Raw genomic sequence first — 17,802 nt, forward strand, 5'->3', positions numbered from 1 at the left:
CTTTAGCCTTCTAACAATAGCAAACAGTACACCATGTATGTGATTACATGAAATCACAGCTGCCTCAATGGAGGATGGAGAGGCGTAGAAGTCCATGGAGGCTGCTGTGATTTCATGAAGTCAGATACATGCATGGGGTACAGTTTGCTATTGTTAAGAGGCTAAAGGACCTGAGATGATGTTACCCCGTTCACATGACCTGAACTGCTAAAGAGTAAGGAGACATAAGGCATGGGGAGGAGTAGATGGGAGGGGCTAGCTGAGCAGGACACGTCCCCTCCGATGCCAGGGAATATAAGATAAAAGGTTATTTATGTGGATGTAAGTGAAAAAGTTTTAGCTAAATTGGCAGTTAGTTATAAAGGCGCTAAAGGAACCTGTCACTCGTTGCATATGTGCAAATGTGGTGACAGGTTCCCTTTAATGATGAACAGTTCAGGAAGGTATAACCTTATTAGTTGGTGTATTATATTTCGGGGCATTACAAGTCAGGGGTCACATGAAGGAATTATTAGTGCAGGTAGGCCACAGGAAGTGTACGAATCATCAATGGAGGTATTAATCTGTAAGGACATACAAAGGAGAGAGAGACTCTTCAATCTGGTATACAGACGGCCGTTGACAATCGAGAAGTAAAGACGGCACATTACCATCTGTTTCATTACAAACTACGGCTACATTCACACACACGTATGGGGGACGTATACACGGCCGACGTATATACAGCGTATATACCTCCCCCATACACAGCAATGGGAACAAGGCGCAATGGGCACACGTGCGGCACCTTGTTGTTCTGTTGCTGGGAGAAAGATAGGACATGTCCTATCCTTCTCTGGAATACGGCACCGTGCGCAATGTTACTCTATGGAGAGGGGCCTCCTCCTCTCCCGGGCGCCGACGTGTACCCGCTGTGCTACGATACACGGGCAAACGTCAATGTGAATGTAGCCTGAGGAAAATTTCTTAATAAAGTATAACAGAAAAATGTTCACAACACTTGACCCACACACACACAAAAGTAATCTAAAATGACGTTTTCTGTACAACTGATTAATAACAAACCTTTCCTTTTTCTTTTGGGGTAGCTTTCCGTCCTCTTTGGTGCTACTCTGAAGTTGCCAGGCATGATAACATCTTCACCCAAACAGAGGGTCGACCAGCCATAATGCATATTGAGCTACTTGCCTCAAGCAGCACCACTTGCAGCAAAATGGTGGGCAGTGTCAGGGGTGCAGTCACCTACTACAAAGCAGGACCTGACTGTTAAAAATGGTGTCTCATCACACCTGATATCAACATGGGTGTGAGACTCAGCATAGTGAACCCACTTAGTAATACAGTAACTGATATCATGTCATAAGGCTTCCTGCAGGTCATGCTTGATGATAAGGGAGCTGCCTTACAAGGTAGCTAAAAGAGGCATGGTTTTCCTTATCCCATCCTGGAAAACTTTGCATATTTTCCCTACACTAAATAAGCCTCATCAGTAGGTGATGTCCCTAAAGACCCCAGTATATCATGTCCCCAACAGCCCCTAGTAATGCCCTCCACAGCTTCCTGTATAAATGTCCCCCACAGCCCCTAGTACATGATGTACCCCACAGTCCCCCGTATATAATTTCCCCATACTTCCCAGGATATAATGTTTCCCACAGACCCAAGTATATAATATCCCTCACATACCTCAGTATCAGGACATCTACCTACCATCAGTCTTGTGTAGCACTTGCATGCACGTTTCTTTATGCAATAAGTGGAACTTTTTGTAGTGCATAAAGAAATGGCTCACTTACACCGAAAAAAAACGTAAAATTCTGCCCTGCAAAGTAATTGTACCTCCTGCTCCCGTCTGAGGAGCTGGGAGAGAGCACACAAATCGCAGGAGGTACAATTACATTGCAGGGTAGAACAAATTAGAAGTCGGCGATGCCGAGAGGTGACGTCGGGTTTCTCTTTGCAGTATAGGTCAGCCCACAGCCCCTTCCCTCCAGTAGTAGATGTGCCCCACAGCCCTTCCGCCTAGTAGTAGATGTGCCCCACAGCCCTTCCATCCAGCAGTAGATGTGCCCCACAGCCCCTTCCCTCCAGCAGTAGATGTCACCCCACAGCTCTTTCCCCCCAGCAGTAGATGTGCCCCACAGCCCTTCCATCCAGCAGTAGATGTGCCCCACAGCCCCTTCCCTCCAGCAGTAGATGTCACCCCACAGCTCTTTCCCCCCAGCAGTAGATGTGCCCCACAGCCCCTTCCCCCCAGCAGTAGATGTCACCCCACAGCCCCTTCCCTCCAGCAGTCGATGTCACCTCACAGCTCTTTCCCCACACCAGTAGATGTGCCCCACAGCTCTTTGCCCACAGCCCCTTCCCCCCAGCAGTAGATGTCACCCCACAGCCCCTTCCCTCCAGCAGTAGATGTCACCTCACAGCTCTTTCCTCACACCAGTAGATGTCACCCCACAGCCCCTTCCCTACAGTAGTAGATGTGCCCCACAGGCCTTTCCCCACAGCAGTAGATGTGCCCCACAGCCCTCTTCCCCCAGCAATGGATGTTTCCCCCCCCCCCCCCAGCAAAGGATGTGCCTCTAGGTCCCAAACAATGCCCCCTCGTTCAATTGATTTCCCCAAAAAAATTAATTCTCCCCATAGCGATTGATGTCCCTGAGAAATTAATGCTCTGCATAGCTCCGCCCCCGCTTAATGCTCCGCCCTCACAATAAACTGATGCCCCCCCCCCCCAGAGGCCCTAAACAAAGAATAAAAGGAAAAAACTACTACTTACCCGGCTTCCTTTCTGCTTCTCCTCTTGTTGTCAAGAGGAGATGCGGTGACGTCATTATACCATGGCTCTGGCTCCCAGCACAGAGAAGGCGCAGATAGAGGTGGGAATCAGGGGTGATGTCCAGACAGTGGGTTAAGTGTCCCGCTGATCCGGGACACAGGCCAAAAGATCCGGGGCATGGATCCGGGGCATTACAGTTCAGTGCTGCTGTTTTGCAATGAACCCTTGGATCATTTATCACTATGATGCTCGGAGTCCCATCACCGTCAATGTGGTTGGTCTGTGAAACAAGACACTGCATGGTCTGTGCAGAAATTGGAGCCAAGTGGCTGACAATGGTTAAATTTACATGACCAGAAACATTCAGTAAGAATTTCAGTGTTGTAATAATACAGATGTGTCACTAGATGTCACTCAGATACTTCACAGCATAAAGCAAAATCCTCAGCTAAGTGTACAAGCTACAAGCAGCAGGTGTCACTTCTCCAGCAGTCACTACAGAGAGGGAAACCATGGAAGACTCTGAGGATACTTCAGTAAAGGCTTAAAGGTGTGTGATAGCATCCTGAACACCCACATAGATAGCGGCCAGGCACATAATTCTCAATGGACAAATCAACATGATCTGATAGACATATTCTAAGTTGGCTTTGCTACATTGCTGTAATTTCTATTACATTTATTAAATGTGTTAAGATGTTTGATAGCAAAGAGCAAAGTAAGGGGAGAAAGAAGTAAGTTTCATCTGCTAAAATATATTCCAAGCTTTGTTATACAGACAGTCCTAGGTTGTGTACAAGGTGGGTTCTGTAAGTGTGTTATTAAGCAGAATGAATATGTTGGATGGAACAGGTATAATTTGCAAGTGTAAGGACTCGTGCACTGGACAGGAGGAGGAGGGAGGAGAAATGGGTGTTCCTCACCCCTCCCGTCTCCATAGGAAGCCAACTGGCTCTGTCATGGTGCAGTGATTGCGGGTGATCGCTGCCGGCAGCAAAAAGATGGCAGCACCATCTTGGTGAAGATCGTCTCTCCCGGTGACACCATCATATGGCAGTATATGGTAGGATCAATCAGACAACCTTGGGTTACAGTACACTAGGGAGTTTGAAAAATAGTAAAAAAAAATGTAAATAAATTTTATAAAAAATAAATTAATTAAACCCCCACTTCCCTAGAACTGATAATTTAACCACATAATGGAAAATATCGCTCAAAGTCGAAAATGCTACTTTTTTGCCATTTTACAATATATATAAAAAATTTATTGTGATCAAAAGTCTGTACAGTCCTCAAAATCATAGCATTGAAAACGTCATCTCATTTCACAAAATATAACACCACCCATACACTGAAGTATGAAAGTGCCATTTGTGCCAGAAGACGACAAAATGAATAATTTTTTTTTGTTCAGGAGGTTTTAATTTTTCGCTGTGATCGTACCGACCCAAAGAATAAAGTAGACATGTCATTTGGGGTGCACAGTGAAAATGGCGCAAATGCATATTTTCACTACTTTCACTGCATTTGTAATTTTTTTTCCCGCTTCCCATTATAGGGCATGGAATATTAAAAACAGTCACTAAGAAGTACATACTCGAGTATAAGCCGACCCGAGTATAAGCCGATACTCCTAATTTCAACACAAAAAACTGGGAAAATCTATTGACTTGGTACAGCCTCCCAGTGTATAGTATGCCAGCCCCCTGTAGTATACAGCCTGCCCAGCCCCTGTAGTATACAGCCTGCCCAGCCCCTGTAGTATACAGCCTGCCCAGCCCCTGTAGTAAACAGCCTGCCCAGCCCCTGTAGTAAACAGCCTGCCCAGCCCCTGTAGTAAACAGCCTGCCAAACCCCTGTAGTAAACAGCCTGCCCAGCCCCTGTAGTATACAGGCTGTCCAGCCCCTGTAGTATACAGGCTGTCCAGCCCCTGTAGTATACAGCCTGCCCAGCCCCTGTAGTATACATCCTGCTAGCCCCTGTAATAGGAAAAAAAATAAAACACTGTACTCACCTTCCAGACGTCCCCCATAGGTCCTCTTCTGTCTCCAATGCTCCGGTGCCGCCTTGGGTCCTCTTCGGATTCTTCCGCTCCTCTTCGGGATGTTCCTCTCCTTTTTGGGTCTTTGCGCTCGTCCGGCACACAGAATGACATCTGCCGGTTGCCAACATCATTGTTTGTGAGCTGCCGACATCGCGAGGGGACACGAAGAGGTCGAAGAGGAGCGGAACTTCCCGAAGAGGAGTGGAAAAACCCCAAGAGGATCTGAAAGACCCGAGGCGGCACCGGAGCATCAAAACAAGCATAGGACCTACGGGTGACGTCGGAAAGGTGAGTTTTGACTTTATTTTTTTTTCTTGTGACTTGAGTATAAGCCAAGTTAGGGTTTTTAAGCACAAATTTTGGGCTAAAAAACTCGTCTTGTAACCGCGTATATACGGTATAGATTTTTGAAGGTGGGGAGTGAAGAATGAAAACACAAAAATGAAAAAGGCCCTGGTCATCAAGGGGTTAAAACACTTCATACAGTTTTAAACTAAAAATAATTAAACAAATAAAAGTTCCCTAAACACCAACATTCCCTATAAAGATCAAATAATGTACAAAAAAACATAAATCATCAAAAACAAACCCTACATATTTGGTATCATTGAGCCTGTAACAATCTTGGAAGAGTTCGGTGAACGCTGTAAAAACGAAACCAGATAAAGTTGCCAAAAATGTACATTTTTCATAAAATCCCTTCACAAAAATGTTCCAGAAAGTGATCAAAAAAGTTATGTGCTCTGTTAAGGAGGTTGCACTGGTTTCGGACGCCATCTTGACTACTGTCCGCCATCTTAGATACAGCGGCCATGTTCCCTGACCATTGTCAAGTGAATGTCATGATTCAAACTTCATTTGATGTAACCTGTTTGCTGGCCTGTCAGCTAATACCCTTTGACATTTAATGAGAAGCCAGTCTGTCCTCGATTATATTGTGATTCTGGAGCCACTTATCTTCTTCTTAGTATAAACAATATCTGTGTACAAGGTCTCTGAGAACTGAGCACAATTAATTAACTTTTTTCCCAGAATGTGCTGATGTCCAATGGAATTGAAGTGCCTTATCTCCTTTCATACAACACCCAAAATGCTGATTTATCTGTATTAAAATACATCTGGGTTTTTTTTAAATACACAGTTGGATTTGAGTGCATTGGAAGACCTGACTGTGTCTTTCATTTACTCGTCATCTCGCTGCCGGCATCTATCTCATCCTCCCTCAAAGGGTTAATTAGGACTCACCTTACAAAAGTCAAGAGGGCTGTTGGGGCCCTGCATAAAAATCCCTATCATGCTCCAAAATGGTACCACTGAAAAAGACAACTCAACAATAAAAAAAAATGTAAAAATATGTTAAATAACTATATAAATGAGGTATTACCACAATCATAGTGATCTATAGAATAAAGATTTTTTTTTTTGTACAGTTTACGGCCCCAAAAAAATACAAAAAGGAAGGAAACCAGAATCCTCGATTTTCTTTTCCTCCATACATTCAAAAGTTAATAAAAGCTCATAAATAACCTAATGACCTACTAAAATTAAGTATTTGTAAAGTGCATCTAATCTTGCAGAAAATAATCCCTTATTTGTCCAAATTGCCAAAATAATAAAGATTGTATAGCCATTAAAAAGTGACAATGCATAATCTGCTCTGAATGGCGCAGCTTCCCTTCAATGCCAGGCAAGGCATTGCATTGCAAGGCAATCTATCAAAATCTAGAACTGATAATTGCTGCAGTGAATTTTTTTTTGGGACTGTTATACAGTCCCAAAAACAGGACAAATGAAAATTTATTAAAACCTATATAAAAGTGGTATCTCCACTATGGTACCACCATACAATAAAGGCAAGGTGTCATATGGAGCGCACGGTGGAAGCCGTAGAAACAGAACACACAAAATATTTTCACAAAAGCAATTTTTCTGCAATTTCACCACATTTGGGATCTTTTTCCAGCTTCCCAGTACACAACATGAAATATTAAATATCGCACTAGAAAGTACAGTTTGTTACACAAGCCTTCATACTGTTCTGTACATAAAAAATAAAAATGTTATGGATTATTGAACAAAAAATGGAAACATAAAAACTAGAGATGAGCGAACACTAAAATGCTCGGGTACTCGTTATTCGAGACGAACTTTTCCCGATGCTCGAGTGCTCGTCTCGAATAACGAACCCCATTGAAGTCAATGGGAGACTCGAGCATTTTTCAAGGGGACCAAGGCTCTGCACAGGGAAGCTTGGCCAAACACCTGGGAACCTCAGAAAAGGATGGAAACACCACGGAAATGGACAGGAAACAGCAGGGGCAGCATGCATGGATGCCTCTGAGGCTGCATAATCGCACCATTATGCCAAAATTATGGGCAACAGCATGGCCATGACAGAGTGACAGAATGAAGCTAGATAGCATCTAAAACATCCAATAATTGACCCTGACACTATAGGGGACGGCATGCAGAGGCAGCGGCAGCAGGCTAGAGAGTGTCATGGCGACATACCCTAAATGGACTCAGGCTTCAAACCAATGGGTGGCAGAGAGGAACCAAAGGAGGTGAGCAAGAAGCGCTCAAATAATATCGGTACATGATAAAAGTTTGCCAGTATATTTTGTGGATTACACAGCAGGGTGGCGACAAAGTTAACATGGAAGCCATGAAAACAACCCAAAATTCTGCCTGACACAGCTCGTTTGATAAGGGGACGATGTATGGAGGCAGTGAACTAGTAGTAGATTAAAGGTGCTGCAGTTAAAACTATGTTAGTTGGATCTTGGCATGGAGCTGGCGCTCCGCTGCCAGGCGAGCTTTCGCCAATCCAAGCCCCTGTCTCTAGGCTACTCCCCAAACAGCACTTCTAAGAACCTTTTGTATAAGATCAAGTGTAGTAGCGTTCTTATAAGTTTAGGATATGCCGGGTGAGGGGAATGTAAACAGATGCGCAAGAAGCGCTGAAATAATATCCCTAAATGGTAAAAGTTTGCAAGTATATTTTGGGGATTACACAGCAGGGTGGCGACAAAGTTAACAACTTTGATGTGGAATGCCCTGTAATAGCTCTTGGGCGGTGTGCCTTTTATCGCCTAGGCTCGGCAGTTTCAGCACCGCCTGCTGTCGCTTAGCGACGGCACTGCTGCTGTGCCTAGAGCTACCGACTGATGGCGCCATGCCCACGGATGGTAATTCGGAGGAGGAGGAGGTGGAGGAGGGGTGGGAGGAGGTATAGTAGGCCTTTGAGACCTGGACCGAGGTAGGCCCCGCAATTCTCTGCGTCGGCAGTATATGACCAGCCCCAGGGTCAGACTCGGTCCCAGCCTGCACCAAGTTAAGTGTAGTAGCGTTCTTATAAGTTTGGGATATGGCGGGTGAGGGGAATGTAAACAGATGCGCAAGAAGCGCATGATGCGCATGGAGCTGGCGTTCCGCTGCCAGGCGAGCTTTCGCCAATCCAAGCCCCTGTCTCTAGGCTACTCCCCAAACAGCACTTCTAAGAACCTTTTGTATAAGATCAAGTGTAGTAGCGTTCTTATAAGTTTAGGATATGCCGGGTGAGGGGAATGTAAACAGATGCGCAAGAAGCGCTGAAATAATATCCCTAAATGGTAAAAGTTTGCCAGTATATTTTGGGGATTACACAGCAGGGTGGCGACAAAGTTAACAACTTTGATGTGGAATCCATGAAAACAACCCAAATTTCTGCCTGACACACCTCGTTTGATAAAGGGACGATGTATGGAGGCAGCTATATGGACGACTTTTGGAGGTAGCAATGGAGACAACGTGTGTAGGCTGCTATGGAGACAATTTAATTTGGATAGTGCCTGTATGTGGCAGTCCCAAACATTTTTCAAACCAGAGGAGCAGGTAGGTGGCCCTCCAGTAAAATGGGATAGATTGAGTGCCTGTATGTGGCAGTCCCAAAAATGTTTCAAACCAGAGGAGCAGGTAGGTGGCCCTCCAGTAAAATGGAATAGATTGAGTGCCTGTATGTGGCAGTCCCAAAAATTGTTCAAACCAGAGGAGCAGGTAGGTGGCCCTGCAGTAAAATGGAATAGATTGAGTGCCTGTATGTGGCAGTCCCAAAAATTGTTCAAACCAGAGGAGCAGGTAGGTGGCCCTGCAGTAAAATGGAATAGATTGAGTGCCTGTATGTGGCAGTCCCAAAAATTGTTCAAACCAGAGGAGCAGGTAGGTGGCCCTGCAGTAAAATGGAATAGATTGAGTGCCTGTATGTGGCAGTCCCAAAAATTGTTCAAACCAGAGGAGCAGGTAGGTGGCCCTGCAGTAAAATGGAATAGATTGAGTGCCTGTATGTGGCAGTCCCAAAAATGTTTCAAACCAGAGGAGCAGGTAGGTGGCCCTCCAGTAAAATGGAATAGATTGAGTGCCTGTATGTGGCAGTCCCAAAAATTGTTCAAACCAGAGGAGCAGGTAGGTGGCCCTGCAGTAAAATGGAATAGATTGAGTGCCTGTATGTCTCACTCCCAAAAATGTTTCAAACCAGAGGAGCAGGTAGGTGGCCCTCCAGTAAAATGGAATAGATTGAGTGCCTGTATGTGGCAGTCCCAAAAATTGTTCAAACCAGAGGAGCAGGTAGGTGGCCCTGCAGTAAAATGGAATAGATTGAGTGCCTGTATGTGGCAGTCCCAAAAATTGTTCAAACCAGAGGAGCAGGTAGGTGGCCCTGCAGTAAAATGGAATAGATTGAGTGCCTGTATGTGGCAGTCCCAAAAATTTTTTAAAACAGAGGACCGGGTAGGTGGCCCTCCAGAAAAATGGAATAGATTGAGTGCCTGTATGTGGCACTCACAAAAATTGTTTCAAACAGAGGACCGGGTAGGTGGCCCTCCAGAAAAATTAAATGCATAAAGTACTATAGGTAGAGCCAGTGGGCCCTGTCAAAAAATAGCCAGTTTCCTCTGCTTTACTGTACAAAGAGCAGGAGAAGGAGGAAAATGAGGAGGAGGAGGAGGAGTGGATAAATTATTCAGGTTGAGCTTCCTTCACCTGCTGGAGATTGGAAATTAGGAGAAATCCATGCTTTATTCATCTTGATAAGCGTCAGCCTGTCAGCGCTGTCAGTCGACAGGCGTGTACGCTTATCGGTGATGATGCCACCAGCTGCACTGAAAACCCGCTCGGACAAGACGCTAGCGGCAGGGCAGGCAAGAACCTCCAAGGCGTAGAGCGCCAGTTCGTGCCACATGTCCAGCTTTGAAACCCAGTAGTTGTAGGGAGCTGTGTGATCATTTAGGACGATGGTATGGTCAGCTACGTACTCCCTCACCATCTTTCTGTAAAGATCAGCCCTACTCTGCCGAGACTGGGGACAGGTGACAGTGTCTTGCTGGGGTGACATAAAGCTGGCAAAAGCCTTGTAAAGCGTACCCTTGCCAGTGCTGGACAAGCTGCCTGCTCGCCTACTCTCCCTCGCTACTTGTCCCGCAGAACTACGCACTCTGCCGCTAGCGCTGTCAGAAGGGAAATACTGTTTCAGCTTGTGCACCAGGGCCTGCTGGTATTCATGCATTCTCACACTCCTTTCCTCTCCAGGGATGAGAGTGGGAAGATTTTGCTTGTACCGTGGGTCCAGGAGAGTGAACACCCAGTAATCGGTGCTGGAATAAATTCTTTGAACGCGAGGGTCACGGGATAGGCAGCCTAGCATGAAATCTGCCATATGCGCCAGAGTACCAACGCGTAAGAATTCACTCCCCTCACTGGCCTGACTGTCCATTTCCTCCTCCTCCAACTCCTCCAACTCCTCTTCTTCTGCCCATACACGCTGAACAGTGAAGGACTCAACAATGGTCCCCTCTTGTGTCTCGCCAACATTCTCCTCCTCTTCCTCCTCATCCTCCTCCACCTCCACCTCCTCCGATATGCGCTGAGAAACAGACCTCAGGGTGCTTTGGCTATCAACAAGGGAATATTCTTCCCCCGTCTCTTGTGACGAGCGCAAAGCTTCCGACTTCATGCTGACCAGAGAGTTTTTCAACAGGCCAAGCAGCGGGATGGTGAGGCTGATGATGGCGGCATCGCCACTGACCATCTGTGTTGACTCCTCAAAGTTACTCAGCACCTGACAGATATCAGACATCCACGTCCACTCCTCATTGTAGACTTGAGGAAGCTGACTGACCTGACTACCAGTTCTGGTGGAAGTTGACATCTGGCAGTCTACAATCGCTCTGCGCTGCTGGTAAACTCTGGATAACATGGTCAGTGTTGAATTCCACCTCGTGGGCACGTCGCACAACAGTCGGTGAGCGGGCAGTTGGAGGCGGCGCTGCGCTGCCCTGAGAGTGGCAGCATCTGGGCTGGACTTCCTGAAATGCGCACAGATGCGGCGCACCTTCGTGAGCAAATCAGACAGATTGGGGTATGTCTTGAGGAAACGCTGCACTATCAGATTTAACACATGGGCCAGGCATGGCACATGTGTCAGTCTGCCGAGTTGCAGAGCCGCCACCAGGTTACGGCCGTTGTCACACACAACCATTCCCGGCTTGAGGTTCAGCGGTGCCAGCCACAGATCAGTCTGCGCCGTGATGCCCTGTAATAGCTCTTGGGCGGTGTGCCTTTTGTCGCCTAGGCTCAGCAGTTTGAGCACCGCCTGCTGTCGCTTAGCGACGGCACTGCTGCTGTGCCTAGAGCTACCGACTGATGGCGCCATGCCCACGGATGGTAGTTCGGAGGAGGAGGTGGAGGAGGGGTGGGAGGAGGAGGAGGCATAGTAGGCCTGAAACACCTGGACCGAGGTAGGCCCCGCAATCCTCGGCGTCGGCAGTATATGAGCAGCCCCAGGGTCAGACTCGGTCCCAGCCTCCACCAAGTTAACCCAATGTGCCGTCAGCGATATATAGTGGCCCTGCCCGGCAGCACTCGTCCACGTGTCCGTGGTCAGGTGGACCTTGTCAGAAACGGCGTTGGTCAGGGCACGGATGATGTTGTCTGACACGTGCTGGTGCAGGGCTGGGACGGCACATCGGGAAAAGTAGTGGCGGCTGGGGACCGAATACCGAGGGGCGGCCGCCGCCATGAGGTTGCGAAAGGCCTCGGTCTCTACTAGCCTATAGGGCAGCATCTCCAGGCTAAGCAATCTGGAGATGTGCACATTAAGGGCTTGGGCGTGCGGGTGGGTTGCACTATATTTGCGTTTCCGCTCCAGCGTCTGGGGTATGGAGAGCTGAACGCTGGTGGATGCTGTGGAGGATCGTGGAGGCGACGATGGGGTTTTTGTGGCAGGGTCCTGGGCAGGGGGCTGACTAGCAGCTGACACAGGGGAAGGAGCAGTGGTGTGCACGGCCGGAGGTGAACGGGCTTGTTGCCACTGAGTGGGGTGCTTAGCATTCATATGCCTGCGCATACTGGTGGTAGTTAAGCTAGTAGTGGTGGAACCCCTGCTGAGCCTGGTTTGGCAAATGTTGCACACCACAGTCCGTCGGTCATCCGGTGTTTCCTTAAAGAACCTCCACACTTCTGAAGATCTAGCCCTCGCCGCAAGAGCCCTCACCACGGGAGCTTCACTAGTTGACAGTGGCGCTGATGCACCAGCTCTGGCCCTGCCTCTCCGTCTGGCCCCACCACTGCCTCTTCCAACCTGTTCAGGTCGAGGACTCTCCTCCGTCTCAGAAGCACTGTGTTCACCCGGCCTCTCAACCCAGCTTGGGTCTGTCACCTCATCATCCTCCGATCCCTCAGTCTGCTCCCCCCTCGGACTTCCTGCCCTGACAACAACTTCCCCACTGTCTGACAACCGTGTCTCCTCATCGTCGGACACCTCTTTACACACTTCCACTACGTCAAGAAGGTCATCATCACCCACAGACTGTGACTGGTGGAAAACCTGGGCATCGGAAAATTGCTCAGCAGCAACCGGACAAGTGGTTTGTGACTGTGGGAAGGGTCCAGAAAACAGTTCCTCAGAGTATGCCGGTTCAAATGCCAAATTTTCCTGGGAGGGGGCAGACTGGGGGGGAGGAGGCTGAGGTGCAGGAGCTGGAGGAGTGGCGATTTCGGTGACATGGGTGGACTGCGTGGAAGACTGACTGGTGGTGGACAAATTGCTCGAAGCATTGTCAGCAATCCACGACATCACCTGTTCGCACTGTTCTGGCCTCAACAGTGCTCTACCACGAGTCCCAGTAACTTCAGACATGAACCTAGGGAGTGTAGCTCTGCGGCGTTCCCCTGCTCCCTCATCAGCAGGTGGTGTCTCACCCCGCCCAGGACCACGGCCTCTGACCCCTGCAGTAGTTGGACGCCCACGTCCCCGCCCTCGTCCTCTACCCCTAGCCCTCGGGTTAAACATTTTTAAAATGAGAGTTATAACTTTATTTTTTTTTTTACTTTTTTTTTTTTTTTTTGTGTTTTTTTTTTTTTTTTTGTGTTTTTTGTTTTTTTTTGAGTTTTTAAAACCAAACAATGCTATCCTATTGCTATGGCTATTTTCTAGCCAAGTATCAAAGGAAGCACAGTACTATGCCAGATGAGATGACACTGAGTTATTGCCTAATAGAAATCCAACCCCTACTGAATTTTGCCACTTCGGCCTTTGCTATGGATATGTGCGCCACTAAGCGCAGAACACAGCGGTCGCAAGTCCCACTACAAATTGCTCAGAATTGGCAAGTACATGCACTGCAGAAACTACAGCCACCAGCAGATCAACCAGAAATCAAATATATAGAACGCTACTGTAGGCTTCAAGATCAAGAAGCTGTTTGTATTCTCCTATGGCTATTTTCTAGCCAAGTATCAAAGGAAGCACAGTACTATGCCGGATGAGATGACACTGAGTTATTGCCTAATAGAAATCCAACCCCTACTGAATTTTGCCACTTCGGCCTTTGCTATGGATATGTGCGCCACTAAGCGCAGAACACAGCGGTCGCAAGTCCCACTACAAATTGCTCAGAATTGGCAAGTACATGCACTGCAGAAACTACAGCCACCAGCAGATCAACCAGAAATCAAATATATAGAACGCTACTGTAGGCTTCAAGAAGCTGTTTGTATTCTCCTATGGCTATTTTCTAGCCAAGTATCAAAGGAAGCACAGTACTATGCCAGATGAGATGACACTGAGTTATTGCCTAATAGAAATCCAACCCCTACTTAATTTTGCCACTTCAGCCTTTGCTATGGATATGTGCGCCACTAAGCGCAGAACACAGCGGTCGCAAGTCTCACTACAAATTGCTCAGAATTGGCAAGTACATGCACTGCAGAAACTACAGCCACCAGCAGATCAACCAGAAATCAAATATATAGAACGCTACTGTAGGCTTCAAGAAGCTGTTTGTATTCTCCTATGGCTATTTTCTAGCCAAGTATCAAAGGAAGCACAGTACTATGCCAGATGAGATGACACTGAGTTATTGCCTAATAGAAATCCAACCCCTACTGAATTTTGCCACTTCAGCCTTTGCTATGGATATGTGCGCCACTAAGCGCAGAACACAGCGGTCGCAAGTCTCACTACAAATTGCTCAGAATTGGCAAGTACATGCACTGCAGAAACTACAGCCACCAGCAGATCAACCAGAAATCAAATATATAGAACGCTACTGTAGGCTTCAAGAAGCTGTTTGTATTCTCCTATGGCTATTTTCTAGCCAAGTATCAAAGGAAGCACAGTACTATGCCAGATGAGATGACACTGAGTTATTGCCTAATAGAAATCCAACCCCTACTGAATTTTCCCACTTCGGTCTTTGCTATGGATATGTGTGCCACTAAGAGCTAAACACAACGGTAGCAAGTCCCCCTGCTAATTCCTCACAAAATGGTAAAAGATGCAAATTAAAATAAAAAAAGTAGAACGTTATTGTAGCCCTAAGAAGGGCTGTTGGGTTCTTTGAGAATCACTCCTGCCTAACAGTAAGCTAATAGAACACCCTAACGCTTTCCCTGAGCAGCAGCAGCTCTCTCCCTAGCGGCATCCAGAGACAGAATGATCCGAGCAGCGCGGCCAGCGGCTAGTCTATCCCAGGGTCACCTGATCTGGCCAGCCAACCACTGCTATCGACGTGTAAGGGTACCACGTCATGCTGGGTGGAGTGCAGAGTCTCCTGGCTTGTGATTGGCTCTGTTTCTGGCCGCCAAAAAGCAAAACGGCGGGAGCTGCCATTTTCTCGAGCGGGCGAAGTATTCGTCCGAGTAACGAGCAGTTTCGAGTACCCTAATGCTCGACCGAGCATCAAGCTCGGACGAGCATGTTCGCTCATCTCTAATAAAAACTAAAAAGGGCTGCTGCATTAAAGGAAATCTAACATCAAAATTGAGTATAATAAACCAGGGCACTTATAGATCCAGGTACCATAACTGTGGTAATCCTATATTTTTTATCCAAAGCTATCTTCCTTCAAATAAATTTTTTAACTTAGCTAATGAACCTGAAGGGCTCTATGGGCATTACCATGCTGTAGCTTCACAGGCTGTTACATTGTGCAGGAACACTCTCCTTTCCCACTGTGTGCTGAAACCTCCTCTGCTGCAGTAAGATTACGTAAGGCACCTCACTGAAATTCTGATATAATTCTTGTTCCTTCTCCACAATCAAAGTAAGAGTATTCACTGAAAGTGTACAGGGAGAATTAAAATATAACTTTTATTAAATCTCAAAAAAAAACAGACAGTAGAAGTAGGTCGAGGGTGAGACACTCTAACAACAGAGTGTCTACAGCTTGGGGAGGCTCTGGTTATTACCCCCAGAGCCCATCTGGCTCATTGGCATAATTTTAAAAGTTGATTTCAGAAGCATGGATAAAACATATAATTAGATTACCACAGTCACTGCATAAATCTATGAGTAAGTGTCCCTGGTTTATCATGCTTGATTTTGATGGTAGATTTCTTTAAGGGGTTAGGTACATTATTATGTATTTATTTGATTTTGTCTATTAATTGAATAGCCCTTTTTATAGTTACAAAAATGTCCATTGTTTCGATCTTCTTGTTCCTAGGTTACCTCTTCACATTTCTTCATTGGTGAAATCTGACACTAATGATCATGTCAGCTTCCAGGTTGTCTACATCCAAGATGCTTGTGCCATATATAGAAGCTTTCATGTGTTGTTTCTCTTTGCATCTAAGTTAACAGCTTCCTTGCATCTCAAATGGTACAGCGCGTCTTTGATTTATCCTCTGCAAGAGTGTTACCTTCTTTTGTGATCCTACAGATGTCACCGCTGAATGGCACCGCGTTTTCTTTGTTTGTAATTTTCTTTCTAACAACAAGTTGCTTTTATCAGTCTAGGGACGCAGCAGCATTGGAGATGGCCTTTCCCTGTCCATTAGATAGCATCATTTTCTCGGTTGCTTCATCAAAGGTTATAGAGGTTAAATTGTTCCTCATAAGATTGTGGCCTCGGAATTGGCACAGGTGACTTCGTCTAGGAGAACAGGCCTAGTTCACAACAGCGGGAAGAGGCAAGAAGAGGGCAGGGACACAGTATAGCGAAGGGATCCCCGGGGGACTCTCGGTTTATGTGCTGTAATAGATTCCTGGGCAGATGGTAAAGGGGAGACTTGGGGTGTTACTGGCAGCAAGCAAATACTAACAATCTCTTTAAAGGGAACCTACCACCCCGATTCTACCTATAAAGGTAGAAGGGGTGGTAGGTGGATGGATGGGACGTGAGGAGAGCCCTTTTTTGGGCTAATCCCCACGTCCCGGGTGTCTTTTAGAAAACTTTATTACATCTATATGCTAATTTTTTTATGCAGCTACTGGGACGTGGAGTACCCGGACATGAGGCTACTAGTCGCGGCTACTCCACGCCCCAGTAGCCACGTTACTCCGCCTACCAGGTAATCTTCGGTGCACAGCTCCTGGTAGCTGTGCGCCCTCGTTCGGCTGCGCGACTCCAGGCCCGGAACTACTGCGCATGCGCAGTAGCCGGGGGACTCGGACGAGGGCGCGCAGCTACCAGGAGCTGCGCGCCGAAGATTACCTGGTAGGCGGAGTAACGTCCCCCGGCATCTTACTCACCCCGTCCCGTTCCCACGCCGACTCTGGCAGCACGGCGCGTGCGTCCCCGCCTCCTAGGGCGCGCGCGCGCCACCTTTGGCAAATTTAAAAGGCCAGTGCGCCACTAATTGGCGCTGGCCATTTTCACCAAATCTACTTAAGCCTGCCTCTTCCTGTATCTCTTGCCGGATCTTTGTGCCTCACAGCCTGAGAGAAAGCTTTACTGCGATTTGCCTGCGTTCCTGTGTATCCTGCGTTCCTGTGTCTCCTGTGTCCCTCCGTGTTCCTGTGTTACCTGAGCTCCTCTGTGTTTCCGTGTTCCTGTGTTCCTCCGTGCTGCTGTTCTGTGTTCCCGTACCCCTCTGCTTGGACCTCCTGTTGCTGACCCCGGATTGAACCCTGACGTTGCATCTCTGCCGCCTGCCCTGACTCTGTGCTTGGACTTTCACCACGAGATTGACTGCCGTTCTAGTACCTCAACCTTAGCCTCCACTGCAGACAAGTCACGCCTGAGGAACGACCTGGTGGTACCACGCCGCAGCTTGTCTAACCCGCTTTGCGGCGGGCTCTGGTGAAAACCGGGTACCACTTAGACTCTGGTCCCAGGTAGTGACTTGAGTCATCGTCTGCAGTGGTCCAGTGGATCCACCACCCGCAAACCTGACAATAATGCATCAAATCAAATGGTAGGGTTCCTTTAACTCCAGTAATCCTCTTGGTTGTTTGAGGGAAGTGTGGCCATCTTTAGGAATCTACTGTACCTCTGTAACAATGGGCTGCCCCTGCTGTCCTTTGCTGACACCTAATGTCACCATTGAATATTACACCTGCAATATCCTATGCCTTTCAGCTAGCAGGTTAATATCTGTAATGTTGATATTAAATGTTGAAATTTTTGTAATCCTTTTTGCAGTCCCTAAGCACCCATTGGTTGGCTTAACTCAACTTACCTTGCAGTGAGCTCCTGCTAAAGTTGATAAATAAAGTTTATT

The sequence above is a fragment of the Engystomops pustulosus genome, chromosome 8, assembly GCF_040894005.1.
Source record: "Engystomops pustulosus chromosome 8, aEngPut4.maternal, whole genome shotgun sequence".
Lineage (NCBI taxonomy): Eukaryota > Metazoa > Chordata > Amphibia > Anura > Leptodactylidae > Engystomops > Engystomops pustulosus.